The 13,395-nt window shown below is 35.7% G+C and overlaps 1 pseudogene; it reads left to right on the top strand.

Moving 5' to 3' along the window:
• The first annotated feature begins 346 nt into the window (after positions 1 to 346).
• On the top strand, positions 347 to 4,877 carry LOC103581693 (annotated as a pseudogene).
• The last annotated feature ends 8,518 nt before the right edge of the window (positions 4,878 to 13,395 follow it).

The raw sequence follows: 13,395 nt of genomic DNA on the forward strand, positions 1-13,395 counted from the left end.
TATTTCAAGGTAAAATTTAACTATTACAGTTATGTGTAGTTTACATAGTGTCATTAATTTCCATCAGAGGAGATAACATAAAAATCTGTTTTTAAAAAATCTTTTTTGGGCTGGCTGGTTAGCTCAGTTGGTTAGAGCACAACCTTGTACCACCAAGGTCAAGGGTTTGGATCCCTGTAATGGCCAGATGACAAAAAACAAAAAAATATTTTGTGTGTGTTGTTAGAAACCTTAATCTTTGACTAATAGTGTTAGTTTTTCTTAAATGATTTCTGCTAAGTTAGAAATATGGCAACTTAAGCAGTGCTACTTCATTTAGGACATTAAAGTCCATTTTTTTGTACAGGTGCAAGTGGCATGAAGAAAATGATATTCTCTTCTGTGCTTTAGCTGTTTGCAAGAAAATTGCGTAAGTTGGGGAAAGGGTTTCTTCATAATTCTGTGTTCTGCATTGAATTCTTCTGTGCCATTTTGCTTGCATTGCTTTTGGCACCTCTGTTTCCACAGTTATGTTTAAAAACAAAGTAGGCTTTTTATTTCATGTTACTTTTACTCTTCTGTCGTGTCACTACTCACCTGAGCAATTTATGTGAGCCTTCAAAAGCACTCACTGAAAATTTCCTCCTGGGACTTCTGTGGGAGAGTGAAATTCCCCACTATTATTAAGGACAGCACTTCCTTGTGAAGGTGCTCTAAAAACATAGACCTGTCTCTTCTCTATTTGTAGTGATAGCACCTGGAGCCCCAGATCTCTGGGTGCTCTGGTACCCCATTCACACGAGTAATTGTTGGTTCCAAGGATAGATAAGTATTTATGGTTACTGTATTATTTCTGCTGCTGCCCTCTCCTTTCTTTAAATATTTGAGAATCCTGGTAATCTTCACTCTCATTCCCATTCCCTTATAATGAACTTGAAGTTTTATCTGGTAATCAGAAGATTGCTTATTAGTAATAACCTATTTTATAATATGCATTGCTACCTATTCTCATCTCTTCTCTGAATCTCTAAATTTCTTTTTTTCACCATTTAGAACAGTATCTCTCAGATGCTTTCTTTATATTAGATTTTGTAAATTGTGAATGCTTTTAGAGTGCATCACATGAGACTCTGATATAAGCTTTTTCTTGTTTCCTTTTAAAGGTACTGCATTAGTAATTCTCTGGTCACTCTTTTTGGAGTCCAGCTCACAGAGGCTCATGTACCATTACAGGATTATGAGGCCAGCAGTAGTGTGACACCCAAAATGGTTGTTTTGGATGCAGGGCGTTACCAGGTAAGGAGCTGACTTTTGGGAGCTGTTGGTTTCTGGGAGTCCTACTTGATGTGGTCCTGGCCAACAGCAGCTAAAGATCAAGCCTTTGTTTGGTTCTTTCCCTTCCCTTAAACATTTTTTTGAAATCCTTCATGGAATGTCAAACAGTTCTTAATCCAGTTGGATCTTGCATAAAATCCTTTTCTTTGCTGGTATATTTTCCCACTATATTTAACAAAGTTTCAAAAAAATTAAAATTGGCATTTAGTCTTTATGCTGAACACATCTAAACATTTACAAAAATTAAATATAAACACTTTAAATATTTACTTAAAAAATGTTTAAGACCTAATTCAGAATTTAATCAAAAGCTATCTAATTTCTCTAATACCTTTCTTTCCTTCTTGCTATTTACTTAGTAGGCCTCTCTAAACTGCTAAAAGCATAGTGGTTAAGAGTATGGGCTCTTTCTTTAAAAAAAAAAAAAGTATGGACTGTAGAGTCAGAATTCTTGAGTTTTATTTCAGGCTCTGCCACATACAGACTATATGACCCTATATAAGTTACTTGAAATTTCTGTGCTGATTTCTTTTCTGTAAAACAAGAACAATAATAGGCGCTAGTAGCTATTAGGATTAAATGCAGCAATATATGAAAGTGCCAAGACCTCTGCTTTGGAACACAGTAGATAATAACTAAATGTTATTCTTTACACACAGCAACTAGGATGAATCTCAAAGGCATTAATTATGCTGAGAGAAAGCAGCAGTATCCAGAGATTTTGTACTGTACAATATACTGTATGATTCCATTTATATGATGCTCTTGAAAAGACACGCAACTAGGATGAATCTCAAAGGCATTAATTATGCTGAGAGAAAGCAGCAGTATCTAGAGATTTTGTACTGTACAATATACTGTATGATTCCATTTATATGATGCTCTTGAAAAGACAAAACTGTGGTCATGAAGAGCAGATCAGTGGTTTTAGGGGTTGGGGGAGGGTGTAGCATGAGAAAGGTTTTCGAGGTGACAGAATGACTCTGTATCCTGATTTTGGTTGTTACACAAATCTATACATGTGTTAAAACTCATAGAAGTATACACCAAATAACCATTTTACTAGATAATTTAAAAATAAGAAAGGAGGGATTCTGGAGCCCTCCGTGCTCTGGGCAAGACCCTTCTCTCCCTTTCCCCTTAACCGTTTGCCCAGTTGTTCTCAACTCAATTTTGTATCCCCCAGGGGACATTTTGGCAATTTCTGGAGACATTTTTTGGTTGTCACAACTAGGGGACAAACTCCAGGGATGCTGCCAAGCATCCTACACAGCACAGCCTCCCACAACAAAGCATTATCCAGCCTAAAATGTCATTAGTGCACAGGTTGAGAAACCTTGCCTTAACCCCATAATAACCATCTGTGTGGACATCACCAAAATTAATTTCATTAATGTAACTTTTTGTTGTTTCATCAGCACCACAGGAAGCCCAGGACTTCTAGATTTTCTCTCAACTCCCAGAGTGGCACCTCCTTCGTAACCTCAATTTCAAGCATCCTCCTTTCTAACTACCACCATCTTCCTCTACCACCCTGATGTGAACAATTATTTTGCCTCAATTCATTTACGCCTCCACTGTTGTACACTCCCTTCCAGGGCCACTGCACTGCGCAACTGCAGGGGCACCATTCACATGAGTACTACTGCAGCCTGTGTCCCCTTCTTATAAACACCTCCATCCCCACTCCTCACCTTCTTCCTTCCCAGCTTGGATTCCCTGTCTGTCATTTCCACTGCCTTGCACTTACCGTCAACTCCATTGGCTCTCTTTTCTTCGTCATACTTGACAAATACTAATCCTGATTAAATCTAACTCTCCTGTACCTGTGAAGCTAAATGAGGCTAAAGAAACTATCGTGCTGTCTGGTCTTACTGAATATTCATCACCACCAACTTTATGTGGGCCCTTAGTGTTGCCTGACAATTATCCATTTCTCTAGTCTCATTAATCTCACTCTCCTAAACAGTTAGTTCTCATCTTCTTCCCTTCAAACTTCATCACCTCTTCCTTTACCCTTGCTCTAGCTGATGTCCTCGTCTCCTACTTCTCTGAGGAAATAGAAACAATCAGCAGAGATTTTCCACATGTTCCTTCCACCTCATCTGCCATATGCTCTGCTTTTACTCCTGTTTTAATGAATGAAATATCAATGTTCTTATCTTAGATCCCGTTCTCTTGCCACTCAAGGACATGGCTCCAGTAATGTTTCCGTCTTTTTGGCATCATCAGGGTTTTTCTTTGTTCTGAATCATTTTTATCAGCAAACATGCTATAATTTCATCTTTAAAAAAATATTTTCTTGACCCAGTCTACCCTATTTCTCTCCTCCCCTTTGCAGCAAATGTAGATCAGAAATTGGAAAAGTGGGTTAGTTTGCATGTTTTAAAGAGTAATTTGAAATTGAAATAGACCATCCAATAACTAATAAGAAATAAACTTTTTTTTTTCTGGTTTTCCTGTTATTTACAGAAGCTAAGAGGGAAGGGTCCAGGATTCTCTCATTTCAACTCTTCTGGTCAGAAACAAAGATCAAATATACCCTTTGGTAAGCATCTTATATTTTATAAAAATGCATTTTAAGGAGGTGAGGGCTTTAAAGCTTATTGAGATCCCTAGGTGTGGTACTTAAACAGATGTTTCTAAATTAGCTTTAGGATATAAGGAGCTTGTTGAATTGGGCGTTTTACTTGGCACCTTAAACAATTTGGATTTGTACGTTTTTGTGTCACTTTGATAAAGTATAACTTATTCCTTAGACTTTTGTTCCAAGCACTTTAAAAGGATACCTGTTTTTCTTGTAGAAGCTATAGTTTTATAGTTTTGATGTGATGATGTCTTTTGAAAGATGAGATACTTTAAAATTTTTAATTAATTTAAATTTCACTTAGAATGAAATTTCAAGTGGTGACTAAAGAACTTCAGTTAAGGTTTCCTGGCCTAAAAATAAACATTCATGTTCAGTCTTTTGCCTTTACTGTAAGAACCTTTCCTATTCTTGATCCATTTAATTATGGCTCAGTGAGAGGCCTATAGTAGGATGAGTCAGTTAATTGACTCATCTTTTTATAATAACATTATAAAATTGCTACATTTTTCATATTTTCAATATTGTAGGTGACTACCCATCTGGAGTGAAAACTGGCCAAAACAGCAGCGTTCGGGGAAGAGGGATTACCCGCTTAATAGAAAGCATCTCCAATTCCTCCAGCAATATCCATAAGTTCTCCAACTGAGAGACTTCACTCTCACCTTATATGTCCCAGAACAGATGGAATACAAATCTTTCTCTTCCTTATCTTAATGATGGTACTTTTTTCAATTTCTGCAAAATAATAGGCCCAACTTCCCTTCTGACTACATTAAGCAAACAGATCACATCAATGATAAGTGTCACTACTGCAAAAGCCACTTAATTTGTAAGGAAATTCTGTTTCATAGATTAAAAATAATTGTGGTTGGAGAAGATCTTGGTGTTTTTGCTTATTTTCTTGAGGGATTGTTTTACTTCCTGACTGTATGATGGGCATACCATTAAAGTTTTGAGTCCTATAAGAACAAAACTGGCATTTTCAGAGTTGTACTTTTGGGAATGTTATAAACTGATAATTCTTTTCCCCTACAGTAAAGGTATTGAGTATCTCTTATGGAAGGTTCTAAAGTAGTATTACTCATCTATTTCTTCCCATTATAAAATGGAAATCTTACTCTAGAGACTTGCAGGATATTTTCATTGCAAATAACTAGGAAATTAGTCTTTAACAAAAATAAAGTTTTGCTACTTAAAGTCATTGAAATATACTTACTGTGGCAAAAGGAGTCATTTGAAAGATGTGAAGCTAAAATGAGAAAGATTATCTAATTTACCCCAGATCTCATGGCTAATGACCAAATTTCAGGTCCAGTGAACCACAAAGCTCTTTGCATATAACAGGCAGATGTCATAATGAGTCCTGTCTTAGCCCAGTTTGTGACTGGCTTAAACTAGTTCATGTTCTCTACCTGGGCTATTATATAACACTGGAGGAGGGAAACAGATGTACTCCCCCCTTTTACTTGGAATCACAAGCCAAGACCACACATGGCAGTGGCAGAGACATCATTCTAACTTGTCTGACCTGAAACCTGGGGCCTCTGATTACAGAGAATTACTTACTTTCTGTTATGGGACTCTGGTTTTTCTTAATACCCATATCCTTCTTTACTAACTATCTAGTACCTAGTTTATAGCTATTTTATATATACCATCTTGTGAAATCCTTATCACCACTCTAAAAGAGGAGTTACCCTCACTTTACGTACCAAAAAGGACTCAGAACACATAGCTACTAAGTGAAGGAAATGTTTTTATAAACTAGGTCTTTGACTTCAAAGACCATGTTCCTAATACACCACACTGCCCTCTATCTCCCTCTCATCTATTTCTGATACCAGATCTTTGAACAAGAAACAATTCACAGACTGTAAGTTTATATATTTTCTAATAGATTTTTCTTAAAAAACCTCATATCCAAGCTTTGAAACCATTTTCTTTCTTAAAAATCAGCATAATAGTAATTGGGTTGGCCAGGGAAGAGGAGGGAAGGCCTAAAATTATAATTCATACTCATGGCTTCAGATGCCTACGTTCTGCTTTTTGTTCTTTAGCTGAATTCAATCCTGTGTTAATCGCTTTAAGTTACATTTTTAAAATTTTAGTGATAGTATAGGTTGTACTTCTGAGGTATATGTCCAAAACAATTCAGTTGGCCCCAGGGATTTATTTTAAAGAATAGCTGGTCTTTCCCTTCAGAGACAATCAGAATTCTCAGACCATATAACTGGTAAAATTCAAACCCTGTCTGTTCTTTTTTTAAAAAAAGTTATTTTGGCATTGAATTGAAAATGTTAATTACCCTTCAAGAAGATTAGATGGAGTGATTTGGGATACTCATAGATATCCCGGCTGTCAGTGATTTCTGTTCCCTCTAACTCCAGTAATACTTCGTTTGTGTTATCTTACAGCACTTCCTGCTTTTAATTGTAGCTATTTGGGTTCGTGATATATCTTCTTTCCTCACTTGCAAACTTTTAGGTGCCAATGTTTCTGTATGAGAGGTTCAGTAAATGTTAGAATGAATGATTGCCATTGCAAGCAATGGATAAGGTATGCCAGAATTTCAAAGCCTCCTCCATGGTAAAGTACTCCGTGGGGAGAAGGGACCACCTTTCTTGTGGACTCCATCCCCGTTCTCCTCAAAACTAAGTGGTTAACTTCATTTTTTCAGTGAACATCGTTTGAGAGTCTATTAAATGCTAGGTTAAAAATACTATGATGAATAAAGATGTGATTCCTGACCTCAAGGAACTCACATATGTTTAATGGGAATAATAAACAATTACAGTGCATTGTTAGAAGTGCTCTTAAGCGTAAGGAGAGACACATGCAGATTAACGAAATAAAATTGGAGTGTCCAGAAATAAACTCTTATATTATAGTCAGTTGATTTTCAGTAAGGGTGCCAACACCATGTAATGAGGGAAAGAATAGTATTTCAACAAATGGTGTGAAGATAACTGGATATCCACATACTAAAGAATGAATTTGGACCTATTATGGTTTGAATTATGGTGTCCCCTTTAAAATTCATGTTAAAACTAATCGCCAATGCAATAGTATTAAGAGGTGTGGCCCTTAGGAGGTGATGGCCTTTGGGAGGTCCCCTTATGAATAGGATTAGCACCCTTTTAAAAAAGCTCAAGGCTAGCTGGTTAGCTCAGTTGGTTAGAGTGGGGCCTTGTAACACCGCGGTCAAGGGTTTGGTTCTCCTTACTGGCCAGCTGCCAAAAAAGCAACAAAAAGAAGTGAAAAGCTTCAGACTGAAGGGAGAACTCTCTTCCCCTTCTATCCCTTCTGCCATATGAGGACACAGCATTCTTCCCTCTGGAGGATGCAGCAACAAGGTGCCATCTTGAAAGTCACGAGCAGCCCTTAGCAGATGCCAATCCTGCTGGTCTTGGACTTCCAAGCCTCCAGAACCTTGAGAAATAAGTTTCTGTTCTTTATAAATTACTGTCTCAGGTTATTTTGTTATAGCAGCACAAATGGACTAAGACAGGAATCTACCTCACATCATACATAAAAATGAAATTAAAATGTAAGAGCTAAAAGTATACAACTCTTAGAAGAAAATATGTGTGAATCTTCATGACCTTGGGTGAGGCAATGGTTTCTTAAAAGGATATCAAAATCACGACCAACAACAAAAAAAGTAGATAAATTGGAATTCATCAAAATTGAGTCTGAAGAGGTGTCCTTATAAATTAAAAGACACTATCAAGAAAATCAAAGAACAACTCACAGAATGGGAGAAAAATTTCACAAATCATTTATCCAATAAGGTTCTAGTATCCAGAATATATAAAGGGGAAGGGGAGGGGAGTAAGAAAGGAATTGGTAAAGGGCCACAAAACATGATTACATTGTATGATGGTGAATATGCTAATTATCCTGATTTGAGCATCAATTCAATGCTGTACCCCACAGATATGTATAATCAACTATGTTACAATTAAAATATATATATATATATATATATATAAAGAACTCTTACAACTCAACAATAAAAAGTCAACCAACTTAAAAAAAAAAAAAAAATATATATATATATATAAAGAACTCTTACAACTCAACAATAAAAAGTCAACCAACTTAAAAATGGGCAATTTGAACAGACTTTTCTCCGAAGAAGTACAACACTTGATCTTAGCCAAGAGTGATTCCAAAGAAGAAATACAAATGGTGAATGAGCACATGAAAATGTGCTTGCCATCATCAGCTTTTAGCAAATGCAAATGAAAAGCACAAAGACACTATCTCACACCCACTAGGATGGCTATCATCAAAAAAATAGAAAATAAACGTGGGTGAAGATATGGAGGAGTTGGAACCCTCATGAATTGCTGGTGGGAATGTAAAATGGACCAGCCACTGTGGGAAACAATTTGGCAGTTCCTCAAAAAGTAAAACAGTTACCATGTGACCTAGCAATTCCACTCCTGGATTTATACCCAAGAAAATTGAGAGCATGTTCCTACAGATACTTGTACACTCATGTTCATACCAGCACTATTTGTAATAGCCCCAAAATGGAAACAACCCAGATGTCCAACAACTGATAGATGCGTAAACAAAATGTGATGTATCTACACAGTGGAACATCACTCAGCCTTAGAAAAGGAATGAAGTGCTGATAAAACAACACAGATGAACCTTGAAAGCATTATGCTCAGTGAAAGAAGCCAAAAGTGAAAGGCCGTATAGTGTATGCTTCCATTTATATTTGAAATGTCCAGAAAAGATGAATCCATAGAGACAGTAGATCGGTGGTTGCCAGGTGGGGGGGGGGGGAGGAAGGGAATGGGGAGTGCCTGGGTACAGGGTGTGATTTAAGTACTTAAAAAGGTGAATTTTATGGTGCATGAATTATTTCTCAATAATAAATAAAGGGGGCCGGCCTGGTGGCGCACTGCTACAGTGCGCCACTTGGGAGTGCGGAGGCGCTCCCGCTGAGGGTTCGGATCCCACATACGGACCGGCTGCTGACTGGCTGAGCAAGGTGCGGGAGCAACACCAAGGGTTGCGATCCCGTTGCTGGTCCCGGTCCGGTACGGGCGCGACACTGAGGGTTGTGATCCGTTGCCGGTCACGAAAAAAGACAAAAAAAAAAAAAAAGGAAAAAATAATAATAAATAAAGGGTGCTATTTAAGTATGCACAAGGAGCCGTAGGACAAAGGAAATAATTAACTGTGGGGAGAGCAGAATATAAGGGAAGTCTGGGATGATTTTATAGGAGGAGATGTTGGAGCTATGAAGACTTGAGAAAATTTCAAAATAGATGAAGTAGAGAAGGAAATTTAAAGAATAGCATTTGCTAAAGCATAGGTATTTGAAATGAGGTGGCGCATTTGCAGCATCTTAAGATTTTCATGATTAAAACCTGGGATGCTTGTGAGGGAGAGATGGAAAAGAAGGTAGTATGCCATGCCAAAGTAGTTTGCTTTTGTGATGATACAAAGAATCCCAGAAACCAGGTTTCAAGACAGTACTAAGCACCTGCCTACCTCACCTCCTGCAGAATAGCTGAAAAATAAATGTAAGTGACAATACAGGCCACACTAAATAATGATAAATTCTGAGAAGAAAAGAAATTGAGGAATTGCTAATAAAAAGGGCGCACTAAGGGCCAATTGGCATAAATAAGGGAAAAAGTATACCAAGACCTGCTGTCTGTAGCTTTTTCCTATTAAGGATAAAGAGAAGATCCTGAAAATTGTTAGAGACAGGAAAAAATTACCTACAAAATAGGATTGATAATCAGATTGACCTCAGACTTCTTGCCAGCAATGCTGGTTGCAAGACAGTGGAGTAATATCTTCAAAGTATTTAAGAAATTTAAAAGTCTATATCCAGCCAAACAATCATTTAAACATGAGAGTAAAATAAACACCATTTTTACCATACAGGGATTTACAGTTTATTACTTATAGGCTCTTTTTTCAAAGAACTGCTAGAGGATGTTCTCCAATAAGAAGAAAAATGAAATTGAATGGAACAAATATAAAAGTAACTATTTAGGAAATAAATTAGTAAAACTTGCTGTCTAAATCAACCTCCTCTACTCGGCCTCCTCTACTTATTCTATTTTATGGAATAATGTGTTGCCCAATTCTGTAGTCATAATAAAGACGATTGATATCTTTTTTTAAAAAAAGTTTAATGTATTATTTAACACTTAGATCTTATTAAGTCAAATAGGTATGGCAAAATTTCAAGGGTAATCATTCAGAGAATAGAAATAGAGTGAATAATTCCAAACCAATAGAAAGAAAACAATTGAAATAAGGAAAAATGTGATGAACAGAAACAAAAAATAAAGTCAATGCCCTGGGGGCAAAGGAGAGAAAAAGAAAAAAGAAAAGGAAAGCCTGGCATCAGGGGACAGGGAAAACAAGAATAAAGTGAAATGGTAGAATCAAGTGCTGTATGTCAATACTTAAAATAAATGTAAATAGACTAAACTCACCAGTTAAAAGTTTGCCAGATTAGTTTCTTTTTAATCCAGTTATATTCTGTTTATAGGAAATTGAAGCAAATCGACATGAAAAGATGAAAAATAAAAGGATAAAAAATATATACTAAAGAAATATCAACCCCCCCAAATTTGTCATAATTATATTAATATCAAACAAAAGAGTGTTTAAGATAAAACTTAACCAATTGTATTTCCTGGTTAATTAACTCAGTCAATTAACCAGGAAATATAAGCTTTTCAACAGTTTTATATTTCCTGGTTAAGTCAATGATTTTTCCTTTTATACATCTAATATAGTTTTTTTAAATGCAAAATTAAGAGTTATAGAATATAAGGAGAAAGACAAATCCACCTTCATGCTGAAAGATTTTTGTGGGGTATAGCGGGGGATGGTGGCTGGCCAGTGCCGAGAACCAAACCCTTGGCCTTGGTGTTACAAGGCTGTGCTCTAACCAACTGAGCTAACCAGCCAGCCTCTGTGCTGAAAGACTTAAACACAAGTCTATTAAAGGCCAAGAATACTGAAAAATCAGTAAATATATAGAATATTTGAAAAATTTAATTAACAGTTTTGATCTAATGAACAATTTGTTAGTCACATACATTTCACTCAAGGAACTTTTTCAAAAAATGATAATGGACCAAACCATAAAACAAAGCTCAATAAATTTCAAGGGATTGGCATGCAGTCATGTTCTTTCTCCACTATTTATTTACCAATATACAAGAATACTTCCAAAAGTTCATAGAAAGATTTGTATTATCTTTCAATTCTATTTTTCAATGAACTTTTGAAGTACCCTTGTAAATATACACACACACACACACACACACACACACACATGCAGTCATGTTCTTTCTCCACTATTTATTTACCAATATACAAGAATACTTCCAAAAGTTCATAGAAAGATTTGTATTATCTTTCAATTCTATTTTTCAATGAACTTTTGAAGTACCCTTGTAAATACACACACACACACACACACACACACACACACACACACACACACATATAAAAATTTTTTAAAACCCCATATATCTGAAAGTCATAATGGAATCCAAAACCTACTTATGACTAAATGATGGCAAACATTCTGCATAACAATTGAACAATAGTGCAAACACTACATACTACGTTAGTATTGAGAATATACTTATATTACATGAAAAGAAGGGCTGAAATTAGGCAGCTAAATATCCAACTTAAGAAGTTAAAAAAAAGAACAAAGAATAAACCTATGAAAGTTGAAGGTGATAATAAAGAGTAAACATCGATGAAATAGGAAAAAAAAAAAAAGACATAAATAGTGAGGTTCAACAAAGCCCAAACTGGCTCTTTGAAAAGACTGTTAAAATAGATAAAACTCTGGTGAGATGAACCAAGCGAAAAAGAGAGAAGGCACAAACAGCATCAGGAATGCAAAAGGCATAAGTCCAGACCAGCAGGGGCTAAAGAGATAAAATGAAGCTACGAACATTTCGTACCAATAAATGTGAAAACTTAGATGAATAGTGACTTAGCATTAGAAAAATCTATAAATCTCATTCATCACATTAATAGATTCAAGGGAGAAAAGCATGTTATCATTAGAATAGATGGAGAAAGAAGCATTTGACAAAATTTAACACCTACTCATAATAAAAACTGTAAGCAAACTAGAAATAGATTTGAAACTTCCTTACTTTAATGAAAGGCATCTACAAATATTCTATAGCAAATATTATTCTTAATGGGGAAACTTTAAAAGCATTTCCTTTAAAATCAGGAACAAAACCAAAAAATGCTTTCTGTTTTGCTGCTTCCATTCAATGTGCTGGAGTTTCTAGCAAGGACAATATAACAAGAAAGAAAATGAAAGCATGACATTTGGAAAGGAATAAATAAGATGACCATTATTCACAGATATAGTTGACTACATAAAATTCAACAGAATCCACAGATATTAATTACAAATAGGAGAGTTTGGCTGGCTATAAGATCAGTATAAAAAATCCAATGCATTTCTATGCATCAGCAACAAGCAGTTTAGAAAATGTTTTTTCAAGACAGCATTTATAATAGCAGAACTATGAGGTACCTAGGAATAAATCTGAGCAAAAAGATGTATAAGACCTGCACATAGGCAATTATAAAACTTTAGTGAAAATCATTAATAAAGACCTAAATGATTAGAGATTCCTATGATTATGGATAGGATCACGATTATAAAGATTTCAGTTCTCTCTGTACTGATCTGAAGATTCAATGCAGTGTCAATCAAAATGCCAACCTTGTTTCTGTGGGACTTGCAGGCTAACTCTATCAAGAATAGAGGTGAAGAAAAGCCAAGGCGCCCCACTAGAAGAAGAATATGGTGAGGGGGAAGGGACTTGCCCCACCAGATCTTCAATTTATAATAAAGCTTATAATGATAATTAAGGTTGTGAGGCACTATAGTACAGATGGACAAATCAACCAATGTAACAGAATCAAATGACCCACACATTTATGGAACGTGATATATGACAGAGGGGACATTTCAGGACAATGGGATTACTCAGAAAATTGTCCAGGAACGATTATTAAATCCGTAAAGGAAAAAATTGAATTGAACTCCTTTCCCACCCCATTCACAAAAAAAAAAAAGAAAAACTACTTGGGTTAAGCATGTAAATTTGAACAGGAAGTCTTTAAAACTTTTAGAAGAAACCATAGAATAATATCTTTCTGACTTTCAGGTCATAAGGATTTTTCTAAATACATAATATAAAAAGAGCTCACTATAAAAGAAACTACTGATACATGTGACTACATTAAATTTATGAACTTCTGTTCATTTAAAAAAGGAAGAAGCAGAGAATGTGAAAAGACAAACCACAAAATGAAAATTATAAGCAAAGAATTTAAGACAGCAAATGCCCCTAGGGTGTTGAAGCAAGAAAGAAGGGGAATATATATATATATATATATATATATCAAATATTACATTTGTCAGAAAAAGAGAAATCTTAACAGCGGATTTT

The sequence above is a fragment of the Galeopterus variegatus genome, unplaced genomic scaffold, assembly GCF_000696425.1.
Source record: "Galeopterus variegatus unplaced genomic scaffold, G_variegatus-3.0.2 Scaffold13696, whole genome shotgun sequence".
Classification (NCBI taxonomy): domain Eukaryota; kingdom Metazoa; phylum Chordata; class Mammalia; order Dermoptera; family Cynocephalidae; genus Galeopterus; species Galeopterus variegatus.